At 40.0% G+C, this 22,317-nt stretch overlaps 1 non-coding gene across 1 annotated transcript; it reads left to right on the forward strand.

The window, feature by feature from the left end:
* The first annotated feature begins 16,391 nt into the window (after positions 1-16,391).
* On the forward strand, positions 16,392-16,498 carry LOC118490798. The gene has a single exon (XR_004890023.1). It is a non-coding gene; the product is annotated as a small nucleolar RNA R71 (small nucleolar RNA).
* Positions 16,499-22,317: the final 5,819 nt, after the last annotated feature.

The raw sequence follows: 22,317 nt of genomic DNA on the forward strand, positions 1-22,317 counted from the left end.
TAACTTTTGTGCAAAAGTTATAAAAATCTAAAGTTTTATAATGAAAAACATTAAAGTTCACCAAAAAAGAAAAAAATAACAAACCCACAAAAGACAAAATAGACACTATTCCTCATACATGTTATGGATTAATACATATATATATATATATATATATATATATATATATATATATATATATATATATATATATATATATATATATATATATATATGAATGCGGTTGTGGTTGCACCCACCTTCACTTTTTTTGAGAAAATGAGATTTATTTTTTCGTTGGCCGTTAAAAGAAATAAAAGATTTATTTTGATTTTGTTTCTTTGTTCAAGAGAATAAGATTTATTTTTTGATTTTGTTTTTTTGTTTCGTTGACCGTTAAAAAAAATATTTTGATTTTGTTTCTTTGTTTGGGAGAATAAGATTTATTTTGATTTTGTTTCTTTGTTTCGTTGGCCGTTAAAAATAATTTATTTTGATTTTGTTTCTTTGTTTGAGAGAATAAGATTTATTTTGATTTTGTTTCTTTGTTTGCGAAAATAAGATGTATTTTGATTTTGACAAATATGTATTGTTTATGTTTTTTTTATGTGAAAACAGTGGAATTATTCGCACTTTGTAGCGGCAATTGGCTCATATACGCCACATTATACGTGTTGTATAAAATTATAGGACACGTATAACAATTTATTTTTTTACTTTTCAAGCGTTTATATATGTAGTTTTTATAACAACTTTTATAGATTTTTTGATCAAAATTTAAGTTTTTTTAAGTGAAACCATTGTTATGTAAATTATTTATTTAATTTTTATTTTTTTCAAACATTTTTATATAAATTTGTTTTTTTCATTAACAAATTTTATAAATATTTATATAAAATAACCAACCAAACAAACTAAACATGTAATATCTATAACATTAGGTTGTAAAACAATACAAAAAGATACAACTAATGTGAATATAAAAAAGTACAACTAATCCATGTCAGAATTAGAATCGTCAGCATGACCTGACGTGTTTGCGTGTGCACCTAACGGGCCTGCATCCGGATACTAAAGTTGTGGTGACAGTGGTGGAGGCTCACGACCAATGGCGTGTACCTCTCGGTCTCGCACTCCATCACCCACGCCACGGAGTCCTCGACCCACTCGATCTGTCGACCATGCTAAATCAACAGATGCGTCTGCTACTCCTGACCCTGTACAATCCTCTCGAGGAGGGTCGTGGTGCTAGCAAGCAGTTGTACAACTCTAAAAATGTGTGGATAATGATGTGGTGGCTCTTGCGGATCCTACGGGTCAGCCTGAGGCTCAAGCTCTGCCTCAGGATGCCCGCCTTGCTACGCACCTTATTGCGGCAGTGGCTCCCCAAAACTGGCTACGTCCATTGGCTACGCCTGCAACGGTGGCTCATGTACCAATGGCCGAGGTATAAAATCCTACCGTCCGGGTTGATAAATTGTAGTCTGATGTCGTAAAACCTCCCCAAGACCTTCATCCCCTACACCATTCTCCAATCCATAATATGTGCCTCTATCGGCAATTGTAAATCTAAAACATGGGGATGATAGAGGCCCACAGACTGAGCAATGGTATTGATGTAAGACCCCCTCCCCCGGAAAAGACAGCCCCGTCGCTGCATTTGATAGCATGTGGCGAAATACTCCACCAAACAGGCAGCGAGTGTGCACAACCTGCCAGTGAATAGACAATACATGCAGAACAGGTGAGGCAACTTGCTCTTGTCGCACACAGCGATGGACGTGGCAATGTAGCGATGGATATTGTTTGATATGAGATGTCCGATTATCGATAAATTAACGTTGCTAACAAAGTACGATCAAAAAGTTATACTTTGGGCGATAAAACAAATAAATATTATTTAAAAGTTAAATGATAAAGTTCAAGATTTGCGGTGTTAGCAAACTGCGGATATTTAATATTTGGTGAAATATTTAATGGGAGTGATTATTTGTGAAATAATTATTTAATTAATTATTTATTAATAATTAGTAGATAATGGTGGATATTATTTAATTGTTAATAATATTATTTTATATAGAGAGATAATATAATGGATTAGTATTTGTGTTAAATGACAATTAATAGTGTTAGTATAAATACAAGGCTAATCAACGAAAAGAGGTTACTAGAGTTTTGTGAAACAAAATCAAAAACCTACAAACGAGCACCACGTTTCCGCCCGCCATCACCTCTGACCAGATTTTCGTCGCTGGCTGCCGATCTCTGACCACCGCATGCCCACTAAGTCGCTACTGGCAGCCCCGCCACTGCTCCGATAATCGCACTACCTGACCGGTTTTAGTAACCGGACTAAGGTGGTGTAACACCTCGGAAAATTTCAGCAAAATATATAATGATACGTGTCCAAATAACTCTCAGATATGCCAATTGTTAGACGAGAGGGACTAAATGTGTAATAATGTGGAAGAATGTTTGTGGATGGACCATTTATGTTAACATGCCAAACTTTTAGCCTCTGAGTAACGCTTATGGACCGTAAGGCTATTAAATTTTGTTACTGGCAAGGTCTTACAGACCGCAAGCTTTTATTGCTTACGGGCCGTAAGCAATTCAAAACCATGGGGCACGTAACAGGCTTACAGACCGCAAGCCTGAGGTCCTTACGGTCCGTAAGGCAGGCATCTGGCAGATTTTTGTTTGGAAGCCAAGGCATTCTACCCTTGTGCCACCTTTCTCGCAATTTGACACTCTTGCTCACTTCCTTACACCTCAGTACCCACCTGCTAACATCTTAGTACAACCCCTAACACATGGCATCATCCTATGCAGTCCTTTCAACTATAAATAGCAAACTAGTTCTTCCTCATTCTTTGCTCATTTCCTTCATTTCTCCTCTTACACTCTTAGAGCTGCTTCCTGACCTGAGGAGGCCTCCCAACTGAGTTTATCTTTCTCTTGGATCACTAGTAAGTGCTCCTTCTCAGCTCATTTCGTTTATAGGCTGAGTATTTAGCCGAAAGTCAAGCAAATTGACTTTTTCTTTGACTTTCAGTTAAGACCATTATGGTCCAGCCATTGTTCAAATCGAACATGGCTATGTGATCGTAATAAGGTAGGCGATAATCCTTTAAAAGGATACCCCCTGAAGATCACGTTAAGTTGGTCAAATGACGTGTTAAAGTTATACTTAATTAAGAGTCAAAACGCAGTTTTTCGAAAAACTTATAAACATTTAAGCACATATTTTTACACTATATCAGTTGGTAAATAATATTAGAACATGTCTAAGCATGTTCAGCCCGTCATTTCCAGTTTATAGCTCGGTTCGCATCGAAATCAAGTAGTTTGACTTCTGCTTTGACTTTCGATTCTGACCCGAATTAGCCATGTTATCTACTGATTTGAAGTTGCATTAAGATCATTTTATGTATAGGATAACCGTCTGAGGTTATACTATTTGATCATAATCAGTTGTCGGGTTTATTGCAAGTTCATGTATTATGCCATAATTTTGACCAAAAAGCCCTTATGAGCATAAATTGATTTTAAACTATAATGTGCATACAATGTGGAATACCTACTGATATGGTAATGTAATAATAATGTTTTAGCATAATGAACTTGTTAATGACTCATCCAATCACCCGATACCGCCTATGCGCGTACGTTTGACTTATGTAACTTAGTTTACGTAAGTTAACCGATGTGTACAAAATGCAACATATACATTACATCAATAGAGGCATAAAACCAACCTTTTTTGTACTAATGTTGGACAAAGCGCGTTTCTTTCTTCCTTTTGAATTTACAGGACCAAATGAGCTTAAAAGAACAAAAGGAACAAATAAGCAGCCAAAAACCAACATAAATACAAGAAGAAGGAACAAAATGACTTGCCCGACCCCTCGGCAGCATCTCCCAAGACAAAAACAAGAAAACAGAAGCTGACCACGGGGCCGTGCCCAGCCAGGCATGGGTCGTAGTCAGGCCTCAAACATAAAGACAAGACCAGCAGAAGCTTCTATGCGCACCACGGGGCCGTGCCCAACTCACCATGGGGCGTGGTCAACTCTCAGATTTGCAGAATCTTGATAGTACAATGAAGAGTTGACCACGAGGCCGTGTCCAGAAGCCACGGGGTCGTGTGGGACCCTCTGCTGACAGCTGCAATTAATAAAGGAAGAGAAGGAGCTGGCCACGGGCCGTGCCTAATGGACACGGCGTCGTGGCCGGGGTACTGTTCTGACTATAAATAGGGGTGCTTGGTTCACTTCAAATGCATCCCTTGGCAAACCATTTCTCTCTCACTTTTGCCACCACTCCACCACCACTACCACACCAACACCCAACACCATAATCCATCTTTCATCTTTAGAGTGTGTAGTAGTCTCGGGATCCAAGATTGATAGTAAGAGTTCTTGTCAATCAAAGGCCATGCTTGGCTAATCTCTTACATCACATGGTGAAGAGAAGTCTTTAATGTATTACTTTTGATTTTTAATCTTTCGGCACTTTTTAATTGGGTATGTATTGATGACTTTAATAACTCGTTTTTTATGTTGAAAGTGAATTTTCCTAACCATTTCTTCATGATGTCATTGATTTGCTCATTCGTGTCTTTACGGTCTATATAAAGCGCGTTAACTACTTGGAAAGGGGTTAGAAGGGTGGTTTGGTAAAGTTCTTGTCTCGTTCAGTGTATAGATCCTACAAGGACTTGGTTCAAGCTTACTAGGACCTCCTTAAATGCCCCAAAGGTATTGGATGGCGGGGGTGTGAATAGCTTGAACCCCTCATATGTAAACTACTATTAAAACATTAAACCAGCTTCTTGGGATTGTATCCTTGCTGACTCAAACCACTTAGCCGAGGGTAACGTCACCTTCAAAAGAGGGGCCTACCACTTTTGGCATTAATAACTTATTTAATTATCTTTCAATATTCCAACCCTTTGGGATTGTATCCCTGCTGACTCAAACCACTGGGTTGAGGGTAACATCACCTTCAAAAGAGGGGCCTACGACTATAACTAAGATAATCTCTTAAAAAGTTCGAAAGTGCGAAAATCATCAAAGGGTATATTAAAGAGGAGTTGGATCCAAGTGATTCTATCTTGTCTATTTGTTTTTCATTTTATTTGTCTTTTAATTTTTAGATTTACTTTCATGTTTAAAAAACTTTTATCAAAAATTTAGATCGATTAGATGTTGACAATAAACCGGTATTAAAAGCTCGTGTGTCCTTCGACGACCTCGGTATCTTACCAACACTATACTACGCTCGCGATGGGTGCACTTGCCCTAGTGTGTGTTTAGTGTTAGTAAAATATCATGTTTTATAAATTTAAAACTTGACTAATGCATAAAACGAACTTAAAATATTAATAAAATCATATCACGCTCGACACGCACCATTAACCGAATTGGGTCAAAATCCTTCAAATTCTTATAAACTCCAGAATGTATTATTGATTACCCATATTATACAAGTCTTAGTACTTGTGAGGGTTTAAACTACATTCTATCCGGTCACCGCTTAATCTAGCGTACCGTACCGTACCATACCATTTTCTTTATATTATAGTTAGCCGGTCCAAAGTCTATGACTTGAGTAGGACTCGTTAACATTCTAATTAGTTAGTATACCATTCATTCCAGACTATACATTCCAGTAAATTGCAAACTTTGCTAGTTATTTTGTTTGAACGATTGTGCTTATATATATCTTGGATTGTAAGATTTAAGCCAGGTAAATACTCTTAACCTATTTTCCCTATACGGGCTTGGGATACGGTAAATTATTACCGCTTGGTCGGGTATGGGATCAATGACGGATTATGTCTAAAAATCCACATAACCCATTTTAATTCGTTTTGGTTGATAACTTAAACATTGGGGGTTAATGTGACTGTGTCTTGTATATCCTCGACTCATGTAATTGCAAATGGCCACAACTTAAGCACGAGGTGTAGGCATACACCCGACAGATGCTAATGCTATAATAAAACATTTTTCTTACCCTTTATGGGGATACCCTTTTATGAATTAAATTGGCGTGTCGGTTAATCATGCTATCAGTGTTTAGTACCTGACCCCATATGTATTGATAAGTATGTAATACTTAATACAATAGACATATTTTATCCCAAGTTATTTATGAAAATATATGTGCCTTTGTGCACTTAAAAGGATTTTGAAATATTTTCAAAATGTGTCGGTTATTTGTATTTACCAGTGTAAACTGACGTATCATCAAAAGACTAAGCACAGGTTGCAACATACGTAAATAGGCTGGAAGCTGCCCGGTAAATGCTTAAGTGGAATTTGCAACTCCATGCATTGAAGCCACAAGTCTGTTACATAGTCATTTCTTATTTCGATCCGCCTGTGGATCTTTTATACATTTTCATCTGTATATTGTTTTTGAACATTCGGACACTTGTAATTTGTAATAATTTATAATCCAAAGACTTCCGCTGTGTTATTTGTGATTATCTGTATCAATTTGTCATTTACCCCAAGTCCGGGCCCTCCGGGAAATCAGGGTGTGACAGGTTGGAATCAGAGCCAACATTTGAGTGAATTAAACTGGTGTGCATTCGGTGTGTTATGTTTTTATTGATATTTTAAGCCCATTTTACACATTAGTCAAGTTTTAAATTTATAAAACACGATATTCTACTAACACTAAACACACACTCCTATTTATAGGCTGAACAGAAGCTCGGGCACGGCCCCGTGTCCATCCGAATCTCTCTCTTCATTAATTGTAATTCGCAATTACAATAAATGCGCCTGTAGGAAGTTGACCACACCCCCGTGTCCGCTGAGCACGGCCCCATGGTGGGCAACAAAAGCTTCTATGGGTTTGTCTTTTCTGCTGACTCTTGGGCACGGCCCCGTGCTTCAGTCTTCTGTCTTCTTTGTTTTGCTTGGGAAGATGCTGTCGGGAGGTCGGGCATGCCACTTTTGTTCCTTTTCTTGTATTTATGTTAGATTTAGCTGTCTTTTTGCTTCTTTTGTTAATTTGAGCTCATTTAATCCTGAAAATACAAAAGGAAGACAAAAACACACTTTTTCCAACATTAGTACTAAAAAAGGGTTAGTTTTATGCCACAATTGATGTAATTTATATGTTGCATTTTGTGCACATCAAATACCCCCACACTTGAATCTTTGCTTGTCCTCAAGCAAAACTTTTTATAATGTGGCTTTTATCACTCGCAAATGGAATGGGTAGAAGAGAAGGTTTTTGGGCTTGTCATAGAGTGTCGGGATTTCCAAGATTCTTTATTTAGGTTTTATTTTTATTTATTTACAATCCTATTCGTCATGATTTATTAAAAACGTTTCGTAAGATAAATTACTTATTAAGGCATAGCTTGCCTTTTTAAAATTCCATTTATATACAAGTTCACATACCTCACGGGGAATCACTCAACACTCGGCCGAAGGTGTATTTTTAGTGAATCACTCGAGAGCGGCATGGAACTTACTCCTACCATAAGCTTGCCAAGCAATCAATCCTCCTCCTTTTTAACTATATACCTTTGTAAATATCAAGAGGACTTTTGGGTGAAGGGTTAGGCTTGGGCTAAAGGTGGGTGGTTGGGTTAGTGATTAGTAAAAGGGCGAAAAGCGTAACAAACGTCGGTTTTTGAAAGACTTTTTATTTTTCACATTTTTATTTTATTTTGATGAACCATTTTGTTTCAAACAAAGTTATTTTTGATGAACTTGTTTGTTTATTTGGTTTCATCAATATATATATATATTTAGGGAAAGTCATTAGAAAACCGAACGTTGTTACTAAAAGAAAGGGGTAAAAATAAAAAGGTTTAGGTGGGTAAAAAGAGTGATTGTTTTGGGTTAAGAAATGAAAAGGTTTAGGCTCAAAGGGGTTACCTAGGAGGATTTTGGGTAGATGGTAAAAAAAATAATGGTGTAGAAAGAAAAAGGGTTAGTCCTAATGCCTCCATCATTTACTTACACGGGTTTAAGTTGGTAAGGACCGGGAATGTATTGTCGTGGCAAGTTCTAGAGTCGTACGAACCAAGCGGCTATTCACACAAGAAACGAAAAATAAGCATTTAGTGTAAAGATATGTATTTGTATGCTCGATAAAGGCTCAAAACTCACTTTTGTGGGAAAGGTTTTTTTTATGTGATCAAGTATATATAATCAAATTTTAACTAAGTTTGTCATGCCGTTTCATAATTTTCTTATGTTGGTTCTTTTTATCACGACGCTATCGGTTGTAAACTTGTAAAAATATAACCTTGTTAGAACTTGAATTCCCAACTTAAACTTAGACAAGTAAAAAAATGAAAATTTTTGAAAAAAATTTGGGGTGATTAGCGGTTCCAATAGAGTTTTGTGTAAGGCTTGTTATTAGGACTTGCAAGATTCAAGGTTTTAGCATCCCCCACACTTAAATTACACATTGTCCTCAATGTGTCCCAAAAATAAGTTTTTAGGTTGATTGAATGTGTAAAATGGTGTTAAAAGCAAAATTTTATGTTACTGGCATCCTGGACACGACCCCGTGGTGACCGGGCACGGCCCCGTGTTCAGGTGCCAGTGACAAAAATTTAAGAAAAGAAACAGAAGCCTGGACACGGGGGCATGTTCAGCGAACACGGCCCGTGTCCAGTTACCTGAACTGGGCAATTTTCTGCAGAGTGTGCAGCATGGGGCCGTGTTGGGCGGACACGGTCCGTGCTGGACTTACTGTAATGAAGAAATTGTTGTCGGATGGCCCTGTTTTCGTGCATGGGGCGATGTTTCTCATTTCCCTTGTTATCCTTCACCATCACGAGTGTGTTTTATTCATTACAACATCATCTAAACCCTAAAACCACCATTTCATTAAGAACCATCATAGAGAGATACATAATCCTAGGAAATTAAAAACAAAGAAGAAATAAAAAGTTAAAAGTCCTAAATTAGATAGGTCGAGTGATACATAAAATTATCATAAGGAGCCCTATTTTCTCATTAAGAACCAAAATTCCAGGAATAGATTCTCGGTATTGTAGTAGGACTCTTGGCCGAGGGTTATCTTCCTAGATGTTGTTTAAAGCCATTCTTCTATCTCTCTTGGGAGGAAGAAGGCGGCTTCGTTTTCCTCAACATCTTGCGGAGGAGCGGAGACACCAACCGGGACTCCTTGTAATATGTCTCGAGGAGGCCCCGGGTGCATGGCATGCCACTCGGCTGGTATGATGACTTCAGGCACCACGTTCCATGCCCTTTGGGTTATTATAGGCACCAAAGGAGGAGATGCGAGAATGTTCAACCTCTGGTGCAAAAGGTTGACCTCCCGGAGACACCCTTCCAGTCCCACCGTTAGATGGTTGATACGGTCGACCAATGCTTCTTCCACCCCTGTCATTTCATCAATAGCCTCTCTTAGGGCATAAACATAGTTTACAAGAGAGTCTTCCGCCGTTGATGACCTCCTCCCCTGTCGGTTGTTCCTTGAGTGCGATGAAGACGTTCCACTTGTTCTGCTCGCCATTCTGGGAAAACAGACCGAAAAGAGCTCAATTTTTGCGAAACAGTCCCTCGGACACGGCCCCGTGTTCAATGAACACGGCCCCGTGTCCAGGCATCTGTAAGTTTTTAAATCAAGGAATCTTGAAGTTTTAAATTATTTTCTTGGTTCATAGGTTAATTTTTAGCATAAATAATTCAAAACAAAGTTTGCACAACTTATTTTAGACAAGATTCCTTGAATAAGAACTTTACAAACACCACAATAAAGGTTGGAATCATGAAGCTCCCAAACTTTAATGGAGGTGTTGATTGAAAATTGAGGAGGAAGAAGGCAATGGACAAAAGTGTAAAAGACAAGATGGCTCTTGAGAACCTTCTTTTAGAACATACCTAGGATAGTATGAGTGAAGATCTCAGGAATCTCTGTCTTTTGAAGTGGTCCAAATGAGCAGGAATCATGTTGCATTTATAGAAAACGACAGCACGCTGGACACGGCCCCGTGTCGGCTGGACACGGCCCCGTGTGCAGACAGAATCCTGACACATTTTTGTCCGTATTCTGATAAAATCAGAAGAGAATCTTTGGGTGGACACGGGGGCGTGTTGACCTGGGCACGGCCCCGTGTCTGGAAGCTGTCTTATGGAGTTTTGCTTATTTTCAAGGAACTTATCCGGATCGGGTGGTTCCTTACTGGATAGAACAACCCCAAAGTGCCTAAGATACCTTAGTTGCTCTAGATTAAGACGAGAACGCAAGAGGTTATCTGTGAGGGTGATTCCTATGCTAAATGTAGGTGTACAAGTCCAACCCTTTTCCGGGCTCTCGTTAAAGAAGGTGTATGCCGAATCGCTCAGGTCTATGTATGCATCGAACGAAGTCGATGGGGAGTCCTTCACGGCACAATCGGCACAGGGATGACTATCGTCCAAGTCTTCGCTAGAGTTGAAGGTATTATTGGGAGCAACGAGGTTGTTTGAATGCGACCCCAACACTTCTTCTTGGTCACTGTCTTGAGATGAATTAAAGAAATCCATCTTAAGTTCTTCTAACCAATTAAGAATCAGATCTTCTAGTTGAAATAGTTCATCAAGAAGCATTTCTCCTAAAATATCTGGTTGGGCGCCTTCGAGGGAGAGATAAGGATTATTTTTACTTTCGCCCCTCTTAAGGCTACAGGCAAACGATGGGTCTATATAGTGGGGCTTATAATTTAGAAAATAACATTCTAATTCTTTATGACTGCCTCCACATAATTGACACCACGTACCATAAGAGTGCCGAAAGTAAAAAAGATCATTATCACTCATTTTTATGTCAGAAATTACCAAACGTCGGGATCTTACGGTTCTGTTTTCAGTAACTGAATCTTGAGCATGGGGGCGTGTTGAGTGGGCACGGCCCCGTGTTCAGCTTACTGTCTGAATTAAAACAGGATTGCCAGTTCCAATGATTGGGCACGGGGCGTGTTCAGCGGGCACGGCCCGTGCTGAGTTCTGTAGAAGCTGAAAATTTAAGAAAATCCTAAAAAAATAAAAAGCAAATAGAAAAAAAAATGATTAGGCCGTTGATTCCTAACTTTCTTAAAATCTTTGTGTCCCCGGCAGCGGCGCCAAAAACTTGATGTGCGTGAAGTGTGTTATGTTGTAGGTATATAATTTAAGCCCTTTTTACACTTTTTAGCCAAGTTTGAAATTTATAAAACACGATATTTACTAACACTAAACACACATATGTGCAAGTGCACCCATCGTGGACGTAGTATAGTGTTGGTAAGATACCGAGGTCGTCCAAGGACACAAGAGCTTTTAGTACCGGTTTATCCTCAACGTTTAATCAATCAAAATGTTAGAAAAAGGTTTTTAAACTAAGAAAATAAAACTAACTAAAATGCTGAAAAATAAAATAAAAATAAAAATAGATAGACAAGATGAATCACTTGGATCCGACTCGTGTGTAGTGTAACCTTTGATTATTTTCGCACTTTTGCACTTATTTAAGAGATTATCTTAGTTATTGTAGTAGGCCCCTCTTTTGAAGGCGACGTTACCCTCAACCCAGTAGTTTGAGTCAGCAGGGATACAATCCTAAAGGGTCGGATTATTGAAAGATAATTAATTAAGTTATTAATGCATAATATGGTAGGCCCTCTTTTGAAGGCGACGTTACCCTCAGCTAAGTAGTCTGAGTCAGCAGGGATACAGTCCTAAGTAGCTGGGTTAAAGTTTTAATAGTAGTTTAACTTATGAGGGGATCAAAGAGTTTGGACCCCCGCCATCCAATACCTTTGGGTATTGAATGAGGTCCTACTAAATTTGACCCAGGTCCTTTGCAGGATCTATACATTGAACAATGGCAAGACTCTTACCAAACCGTTCCCCTAACCCCAGACCAGGTAGCCAACATACCTCCATATAGACCGTGGAGATATGAATGGTGAAAATCTTTTATTTTATATAGACAGTAAAATAATGCCAATACACCACGGACAAACGATAAGGAAGAATCACCTTCAACATACGAAACTAGTAATTAAAGTCATTAATACAAAACCAATTAAAAAGTGCAAAAGATTAAAAATAAAAAGCATTACACTAAACACTTGTCTTCACCAAGTGATGTAAGAGACTTAGGCAAACATGGCCTTTGATTGTCAAGAGCTCTTACGATCAATCTTGGATCCCGAGACGACTCACACACTCTATGATGGACAATGGATGATGGTGGTGGATGATGGTGTTATGGTGGTGGTGAGTGAAGTGTGAGAGAGGTGGTGTGCCAAGGGATGAGTTGCAAGAGCTCCAAACACTCCTATTTATAGGCTGAACAGAAACTCGGGCACGGCCCCGTGTCCGCTGGGCATGGCCCCGTGTCCATCCGAATCTCTCTGTTCATTAATTGTAATTCGCAATTACAATAAATGCGCCTGCAGGAAGTTGACCACGCCCCCGTGTCCGCTGGGCACGGCCCCGTGGTGGGCAACAGAAGATTCTATGGGTTTGTCTTTTCTGCTGACTCTTGGGCACGGCCCCGTGCTCGCTGAGCACGGGGCGTGTTCAGTCTTCTGTCTTCTTTGTTTTGCTTGGGAAGATGCTGCCGGGAGGTCGGGCATGCCACTTTTGTTCCTTTTCTTGTATTTATGTTAGATTTAGCTGTCTTTTTGCTTCTTTTGTTAATTTGAGCTCATTTAATCCTGAAAATACAAAAGGAAGACAAAAGCACACTTTTTCCAACATTAGTACTAAAAAGGGTTAGTTTTATGCCACAATTGATGTAATTTATATGTTGCATTTTGTGCACATCAGTCGGGCATGTCACGTTTATTCCTTTTCTTTGTATTTATGTTGGTTTTTGCTGTATATTTGTTCCTTTTGCTCGTTTAAGCTCATTTGGTCCTGTAATTTCAAAAGGAAGACAAAAACACACTTTTTCCAACATTAGTACTAAAAAAGGGTTAGTTTAGTGCCTCATTTGATGTAATTTATATGTTACATTTTGCACACATCAAATACCCCCACACTTGAATCTTTGATTGTCCTCAAGCAAAACTCTTTACTATGTGGCTTACACACACAAATGGAATAGGTAGAAGAGAAGTTTTGGGCTTGTCTTTGAGTGTCGGGAATCCAAAATCTTTGTTGGGTTTTATTTTTATTTTATTTACAATCCTATTCGTTATGATTTAATTAGAACATTTCATAAGGAAAATTACTTATTTGGGCATAACATGCCTCTTTAAAATTCTATTTATATACAAGTTCACATACCTCACGGGAGATCACTCAACACTTAGCGAAGATGTATTTTTGTGAAACACTCGAGACCGGCATGGAACTTACTTCTACCATATGCTTGCCAAGCAATCAAACCTCCTCCTTTTTAACTATAAACCTTTGTAAATATCAAGAGGACTTTGAAAATGGTTAGGCTTGGGCTAAGGGTAGGTGGTTTTGGTTAATGGTTAGTAAAAAGGGCTAAAAGCCTAAAAAGCGTAGGTCGTCGTAAATTTTTTTGTTTTTGTGATTGTTATTCAAACTAAGCACATTCAAACAAAGTTTCTTTGAGGAACTTGTTTGTTTATTGCAAGACTTTCATTTTTTTTGATAGGAGACATCACAAGATAACCGAGCTTTTTACTAAAATAAAGGGGTTGAAAAGAAAAAGGTTTTGGTGGGTAAAGGGTGTTTGTTTTATTGGTTTTGAAATGAAAAGGTTTAGGCTCAAAGGGGCTAACTAGGGGGATTTTGGGTAGGTGATAAAAAAAATAAAAACTAGTGGTGTTGAAAGGAAAATGGGTTAGTCCTAATGACTCCATCATTTACTTACTTGGGTTTAAGTTGGTAAGGACCGGGAATTTATCGTCGTGGCAAGTTCTAGAGTCGTAAGAACCAAGCGGCAATTCACACAAGAAATGAAAAATGAGCATTTAGTTTAAAGACATATGCTTGTATGCTCAATAAAGGCTCAAAACTCACTTGTTGTGGGAATGGGTTTATAATGTGATCAAGTATATATAATCAAATTTTAATTAGATTTGTCATGTCTTCTCATAATTTTCTTATGTTGGTTCTTTTTATCACGACGCTATCGGTTGTAAATTTGTAAAAATATAACCTTTTTAGAACTTGTTATTCCCAAATTAAACCAAGACAAGTAAAAAAATGAATTTTTTTTGAAAAAAATTGGGGTGATTAGCGGTTCCAATAGAGCTTCGTGTAAGGCTTGTTATTAGGACTTGCAAAATTCAAGGTTTTAGCATCACCCCCACACTTAAATTACACATTGTCCTCAATATGTCACAAAAATAGGTTTTTAGGTTGATTGAATGTGTAAAAGGTGTTGAAAAACAAAATTTTATGTTACTGGGCGTCTGGCCACGGCCCCGTGGTCAGATTGCCAGTAACAAAATTTAACAAAAGGTTGGGTACGAGGCGTGTTCAGTGAGCACGGCCCCGTGTCCAGTTACCTGAACTGGGCAAATTTCTGCAGAGCCTTGGGCAAGGGGCGTGTTGGGCTGAGCACGGCCCCGCGCTGAACTTGCTGTAATACTGGAAAATTATCGGGAGGCTATGTTTTTGTGCATGGGGTGTGGTTTTAACATTCCTTTGGTAACCTCCACCTTTTCGAGTATGTTTTATTCCTGAAAAGTAAAGCTAAACTAGAAAACATAAAAGTTACACTAAACTAAAAACTACGGATAGTTTCGCAGAATGCCTCCGTGGTGCGCCATGTTTATAAGGGTCCTTGGCTAGACCCTAAGTTAGTCATATGTTACCCGAGTAGGATGTCTCGCATCCCGTGTTGCACCATTGGAGAGCGTCATCCAAGCTTGAGTCTATAACATCCATGTAGTTGACCGGGTCGTCTTCTACTCTTTTCCCAACCCCGAATTTCATCTCTTTGTCTCCGACACTCAATGTTAGTTTCCCATCACTCATATCCACCATTGCGTGAGCGGTGGCAAGGAATGGTCTTCCTAGAATGAGCGGTACTTCGGTGTCCTCCATGTCGAGTATGACAGTCGGCCAGGAAGACAAAGTCTCCGACTTTCACCAATAAATTATCGGCGACACCTTGCGGGTTCTTGATAGACCGATCGGTGAGTTGTATGGTCATCTTTTTAGGGCTTATTTTACCTAGTCCGAGCCGGTCAAACATTGATGCGTGCATAAGATTGATGCTAGCCCCAAGGTCGGCTAGCGCATTGCGCACAGGAGATCCCCCAATAGAGCAAGGGATGGTGAAGCTTCCGGGATCGACCTTCTTTTGCGGGAGTTTATTGAGTAGCACGGCAGAGCATTCTTCACTTAAATTAACCAATTGAAGTGTTTCAATCTTTCTTTTGTGAGTGAGGAAGTCTCTCATAAATTTTGAATATTTTGGCATTTGATTGAGGACTTCCACAAATGGAAGATTGATATGCAATTGTTTTAGTAAGTTTATGAATCTTGTGAATTGCTCATTGGTCTTTTGGCGAAGTAACCGACTGGGGTAGGGCACCGAGGGGTTCTTCGAAGGTTCGGGATTTAGCGGAGGAGTTGTTTTCGTATGGGTTGGTGGTGAGGTTGTAGTTTGAAAGGGTGGATTTTTGTCGGACGGGGGTATTGGAGCCTCCTCGGGACCTACGGTCCGGTTTCTTAATGTTATGAGATGTACTTGCGCCTTTGGGTTGGTTTCGGTATTGCTAGGTAGTGCGCCCTGTGGTCTCTCGGAGAAATTTTGGGCTAGTTGATTTAGTTGTTTTTCAATGTTTTGAATACTAGCTTGTTGATTTCTAAAGTTCGATTCCATTTGTAGGAATCGATCCGAGTTCCTTTTTTCGGTTTCGGAGATGAGGCGTGAAACAGTGTCTTCATGCCTCTCTCGTCCCCCTTGTTGTTGTTGAGAGAAATTGTATGACTCATTTCTTGGTTGTTGTTGAAAGTTTGTTCGTTGGTTTTGGTTTTGTTGGTTACTACTATTGCCGGATTCCCTCCAACCAAGGTTAGGGTGGTTACGCCATCCTTGGTTGTAGGTGCCCGTTGGGGGACCCGACGGCCTAGGTCTATTATCAATTTAGTTTACCATTTCCGTTTGATTATCAATTTCTTTCATACAACTCCAAGTTTCATGTGGCCCACCACACCCTTCGCAAGCCATAACCGAGGCCGTTTTTGCCATTTCTAACTTTTTGATTTTTGAAGAGAGGGCCTCGATTTGGGCTTGTAAAGAGGTGCTTTCATCCACTTTATGGGCGCCCGGGGCAATAGAGTTTGTGCCTCGGGGTGTGTGCCATGGAAAATTGTTTTGAGCAATTTACTTAATTTGATTATAAATTTCATTTGGGCGACAATTACCTAGGAGTCCCCCGGAGTGTTTGTCTTGTGTGTGGCAACAAACCGTTATAGAAAGTGGATACTTGTTGCCACACTGCGAGACCATGATGAGGGCATTTTCTTAATAACTCCTTGAATCTTTCCCAAGTTTCATATAAGGATTCCCCGTCCTCTTGTGAATATGTATTAATTTCATTCATTAATTTAGCGGTTTTAGAAGGCGGGAAATACTTATATAGAAACTTTTGGGCAAGTTCATCCCAAGTGTTTACTGAACCACTTGGGAGGGTGTTAAGCCAAGCCTTAGCTCGGTCTTTTAGTGAAAATGGGAACATTCAGAGGCGGATGGCGTCGTTTGATGCTCCGTTGATCCGGAAAGTATCACATATTTCCAAAAAGCTGGTAATATGTAAATGGGGATCTTCATCAGCTAGGCCATGGAAGGTTGCGGAATTTTGGAGCATTTGAATCAAATGCGGCCGAAATTCGAAGTTGTTGGCATCGACATTCGGTGCATTGATGGCGGATCAAAGACTACCTACCATGGGCCGTATGTAATCCATAAGGGTACGCTGATCCGCATTGGAAGTTGGCCCCCGAAGCTTTTTCTTGATTTTTAGCTTTTAGTCTCTTTCTTAGAATGCGTTCGGGTTCGTCTAGAGGTTCTTTTATGTCTTTATTGGAATTGGAGCTCATGCACTGTGTAGAAAGTTCAGGTGCTATGCATGGGTTCCAAGTCCTGTGATAAAAACAAAAAGAACGTTGGTCAGAAGTCTCACTACGGCCCCGTGGTCGCTGACCACGACCCGTGGTCGTGGTTGCAGTGATTGTGTTCTGGATCCCAGTTACTGGAGAGTTCAGCACGGCCCCGTGGTGCACTACCACGGCCCCGTGCTCACTCCTCTGTAACTCAGGAAATAAAGACTGCCAGTATGGTTGCTGGGCACGGCCCCGTGTCCGACCAGGCACGGCTCGTGCTGAAGTCTGCAGATGCTGAAAAATAAAAAAAAATCCTAAAAAAAAGGAAAATAAGTAAAAATGATTAGGCTGTTGATTCCTAACTTTCTTAAAATCCTTGTGTCCCCCGCAACGGCGCCAAAAACTTGGTGTGCATTGGGTGTGATATGTTTTTATTGATATTTAAGCACATTTTACACATTAGTCAAGTTTTAAATTTATAAAACACGATATTCTACTAACACTAAACACACACTTGGGCAAGTGCACCCATCGTGAGCGTAGTATACGGTTGGTAATATAGCGAGGTCGTCCAAGGACACAAGAGCTTTTAGTACCGGTTTATCCTCAACGTCTAATCGATCTAAATTTTTTGAGAAAATATTTAAAACATGAAAATAAAGACAAAAAATGCAGAAATAAAAATAAAATAAAAACAGATAGACAAGATGAATCACTTGGATCCGACTCGCCCTTTAAGTATCCTTTGATGATTTTTGCACTTTTGGACTTTTTAAGAGATTATCTTAGTTATAGTAGTAGGCCCCTCTTTTGAAGGTGACGTTACCCTCAACCCAGTGGTTTGAGTCAGCAAGATACAATCCCAAAGGGTCGGAATATTGAAAGATAACCAATTAAGTTATAAAAGTGGTAGGCCCCTCTTTTGAAGGTGACGTTACCCTCGGCTAAGTGGTTTGAGTAAGCAGGGATACAATCCCATGTAGACGGTTTAATGTATTAATAGTAGTTTACATATGGTGGGATCAAGCCATTCGCACCCCCGCCATCCAATACCAGTGGGTATTGAAGGAGGTCCTAGTAATCTTGACCCAGATCCTTGCAGGATCTATACACTGGACAAGGCAAGAACCTTACTAAACCATTCCCTTAACCCTCGACCAGGTAGCCAACATATCTCTATATAGACCGTAGAGATATGAATGATGTAAATCTTTTACTTTATATAGACAGTAAAGTAATGCCAAGACACCACGAACAAATGATAAAGAAAATTCACCTTCAACAAAAGAAACTAGTTATTAAAGTCATTAATACAAAACCAAATAAAAGTGCCGAAAGATTAAAAATCAAAAGTAATACATAAAAGACTTGTCTTCACCAAGTGATGTAAGAGGCTTAGCCAAACATGGCCTTTGATTGGCAAGAACTCTTACGATCTATCTTGGATCCCGAGACTACTACACACACTCTAAGGTGGATGATAGATGATGGTGGTGGATGTGGGTGTTGTAGTGGTGGAAAAGTGGGAGAGTAGTGGTTTGCCAACGGATGTTTTTGAAGTGAGTCAAGCACCCCTATTTATAGCCTGAACAGAAGCCCGGCCACGGCCCCGTGTCCGGCGGACAAACCCCCGTGGCCATCCTTTTCTCTTCATTCATTAAATGCTTTTGTCAGCATAGGGCTCCACACGACCCGTGTTCAGCGGGCACGACCCCGTGGGTAGAAACGTATCTGTACTGCCAAGATTTTGCAAGATTCCGCGTATCTTAGCGTTGACCACACCCCGTACTGAGCTGCGCACGCCCCTGTGGTGGGCGTAGAAGCTTCCACTACTTTGTCTTTTCTGCAGGTGGCTGACCACGCCCCCGTGTCCAGTGTCACACCCCAACCGATGGCGCAAACATCGGGGTGCGACACTAAGCGTTCAGATTGCTCACTAGTGTCCATAACACTAATAATTTCAATATAGATTAATTAAGTTTCGTGATAACACAGTCTAAAACATCACAAACAAACAGAAGTCTCGAATACAACAACAAAACATTGTTCAAGTTTCTAGATTTGACTAGGCGAGTTACTGAGCATCAATCCTAGCTTGATTTCCATGATTCCAGCATCCTATTAGCCTGCAACATGTATTAAAATAGAGTCAATACAATAATGTACTGGCGAGCATACAAGTTTGAGTATATAGCATAATAGATTAAAAGACTCATATCCATCATGTAAACGATACAATAGTTTCAGCCATGCTAGTGTTCGCAGTCCAAGTGATAGCCCAAGTGTCCCGATGCTTTAACCACTTTCCCAAGAATCAAGGAAAGCAAATAGAATCCTCCTAACAATACCCTCGAGAATAATGAGGAGGTGCATCTCCCTATAGCGCTACTATTATTAAGGCGGAACTACACACAAGGATTAAACGTTCACATAGCATAAAGAATCAAGAATCAAGAGTCCAAAGGTATCAAGTTTCACATTTACTGAGGATAGAGTTAGTTTCAAAGAGTTTCAAGTTTCAAGTATCATAGAATACATGTTGCATCCCAAAAGTTTAAAATGAAAAGGGATCGAGTATACTCGTAGTGATAGCTAGTAGAAACTGTTATTGGATCAAAGGGAGCTCTTAGGATTAGCCTAATAAGATTACAATAGATAAGTGTCGGACAAAATAACGAGAATCATGCTAAGTGACAGATCAGTCACCTGATCGTCCGGATGGTCATCCGGTCGGATGACTTATGTGAGTGGGACGGACCGCCATCCGATCGGATGGTCATCCACACGGATGGCCATTTGATCGAATAGTCATTCGATCCCAGATAAGTTTCCAAAAATGCTCAACTTTTATACCAAGTGTTTATACCAAGTCATTCGATCGAATGGTCATCCGATCCGATTGCCATTCGGTCGAATGACCCTTCGTGTGCAAGTTTCAAAGTTCAAAGTTTCTGATTGAAATAATTTAAGTGCTGAAGGTTTGTAAGGCACTTGTCACTCGATCGAATGGCCGTTCGATAGGACGACAGTCCGATCGGATTGCTATTCGATTGAGATGACTTGTCTCCTTTGCAACCTTGTAAAGTTTCTAAGTTTCGAGTTTAACGGGGACGACATGGTACGTACTGAGACAACGGTAAACACATCAAGGCTCAGCCTGTCTGATCGAAGGGGAATCACCCCGTCCGATCAGGCGTCTGTTGCTGATGATGTTCTTGTCTAAATCCATAATCCGGCCATCTTCTCCGGCGATAATCCATTTCCAAGTCGACTCCAGACTAATCATCAAGTCTACAGCCCGTTTAGATCTGGATTCCACTGTTTTAAGCAAAAGTTTTAAGAAAGATGATGGAAACATGAGTTTTAACTGAAAAGGTATATATTTAATAAAGATTCGATGTAAAAACACATGAAATTCCTTAGATCTGAGCTAGATCTTGACCGGAATGACGTCACACATCTGTTTATACAACCCGTCATGATGACGTCACCCTCAAGAGTTCAAATCTTAGAGATTTCACGGTGAAAAGTGTGATTTCAAAGAAGAATCATGTAGGGAATTGTGTATAGATTGAAGTTGTACAAGAATCTAGTGTAAAACATACCGAAATCGCCGGGAAATGGAAGAAATGTGAGAGGGCGTGCGTCTGGTCGAAGGAGGCTGTCACATCAGTAAAGAATGATGTGACAGGTTCTATTTATAGAGCAAGAGAGGGGTTAAGGCGGCGTAGCAATGGATCGGATGGTTGTTCGATCAAGTGGCCTTCCGATCGGATAGTCATCTGATCGGATGGTCATCCGATCGGATTGCCATTCTGACAGTCCAATCCTTTTTCCGTTTTCCCGTCTTTGATTCGTTTTGCGAGTTAGATTAAGCGTTGTGTTGCGTATTATTGTGTAATAGTATCACATAAGTAGATTATATTACTAATACAAAGTTTCCAAGTTTCCAAGTTTACACCAGTGATAAGTCTCCAGTCTCTCGTTCAACCAAGTCTCAAGTTTCACGAGTCTCAAGAGTCAAGCACCAAGTATCAAGAGTCAAGAATCTAGTTTCCAAGTATCAAGTATCAAGAATCAAGCCTCAAGAATCAAGAATCAAGAATCAGGTCTCTACAATTAAGCATCAAGAATCTAGTATTAAGAATCAAGTTTCAAGAATCTACCTTCATAGAATTAAGTATCAAGTATCAATAAGATTTAAGTATCATAGCATAAAGATTCACAAGTGTCAAAAGTATCAAGCATCACATAGTATAGGGACTAAAACTGACAATAGCTAAAAGTTCAGGAATATAGGCGTTGCAGTCTCCCCTCCTTTAGGAGATTTCGTCCTCGAAATCTAAGAGGAAGACTGCTCGAAGAGCTGCGGATACTTGGTCTTCATCTCACTCTCGAGCTCCCAAGTGAATTCAGCGCCACGCTTTCCTTCCCATCGAACCTTGACGATGGAAATTTTGCTGCGCCTTAATAGGTTGACGCCTCGATCCATGATTTCGACTGGTTTCTCCACAAAGTGTAAAGCTTCATTTATTTGCATGTCTTCGAGGGGAACCGGCAGTTCCTCATCGGGTAGGCACTTACGTAGATTAGATACGTGGAACACCGGATGCACATTGTTTAGTTCTTGTGGCAGGTCGAGTCTGTACGCCACCTTGCCAATCCTTTCGAGTATCGTGAAAGGACCCACATAGCGAGGGGCGAGCTTTCCCTTCTTACCAAAATGAACTACTTCCTTCCAGGGAGATACTTTGAGAAGAACCCGATCACCAACATCAAATTCCAGAGGCTTGCGCCTTTTATCAGTGTAGCTCTTTTGTCTACTCCTAGCCTTAATCAAGTTATCACGGATCTGAAGAATCTTATCCGTCGTCTCTTGAATGATCTCAGGGCCAGTGAATTGCTTGTCACCAACCTCATGCCAACTGAGAGGAGATCGGTACTTGTGACCATATAAAGCTTCGAAAGGAGCCATCTGAATACTGGAATGATAGCTGTTGTTGTACGAGAACTCAATCAATGGCAAATGTACATCCCAGTTACCACCAAAGTCGATGATACAAGAACGGAGCATATCCTCTAGGGTTTAAATAGTACGCTCGGTCTGTCCATCCGTTTGAGGATGAAAGGCCGTGCTAAGATTCAAATGGGAACCCATAGCGGACTAAAAGGTTTGCCAAAGACGTGAAGTAAAACTACCATCACGGTCAGAGATTATGTCAAGAGGTATGCCATGACGGCATATAATCTCATCGGTATAGATTCGAGCAAGTTTCCCCACTTTATAATCTTCACGAATAGGAAGGAAGTGGGCTGATTTGGTCAA

This window comes from Helianthus annuus, chromosome 3 (assembly GCF_002127325.2).
Source record: "Helianthus annuus cultivar XRQ/B chromosome 3, HanXRQr2.0-SUNRISE, whole genome shotgun sequence".
NCBI classification, from domain to species: Eukaryota; Viridiplantae; Streptophyta; class Magnoliopsida; order Asterales; family Asteraceae; genus Helianthus; species Helianthus annuus.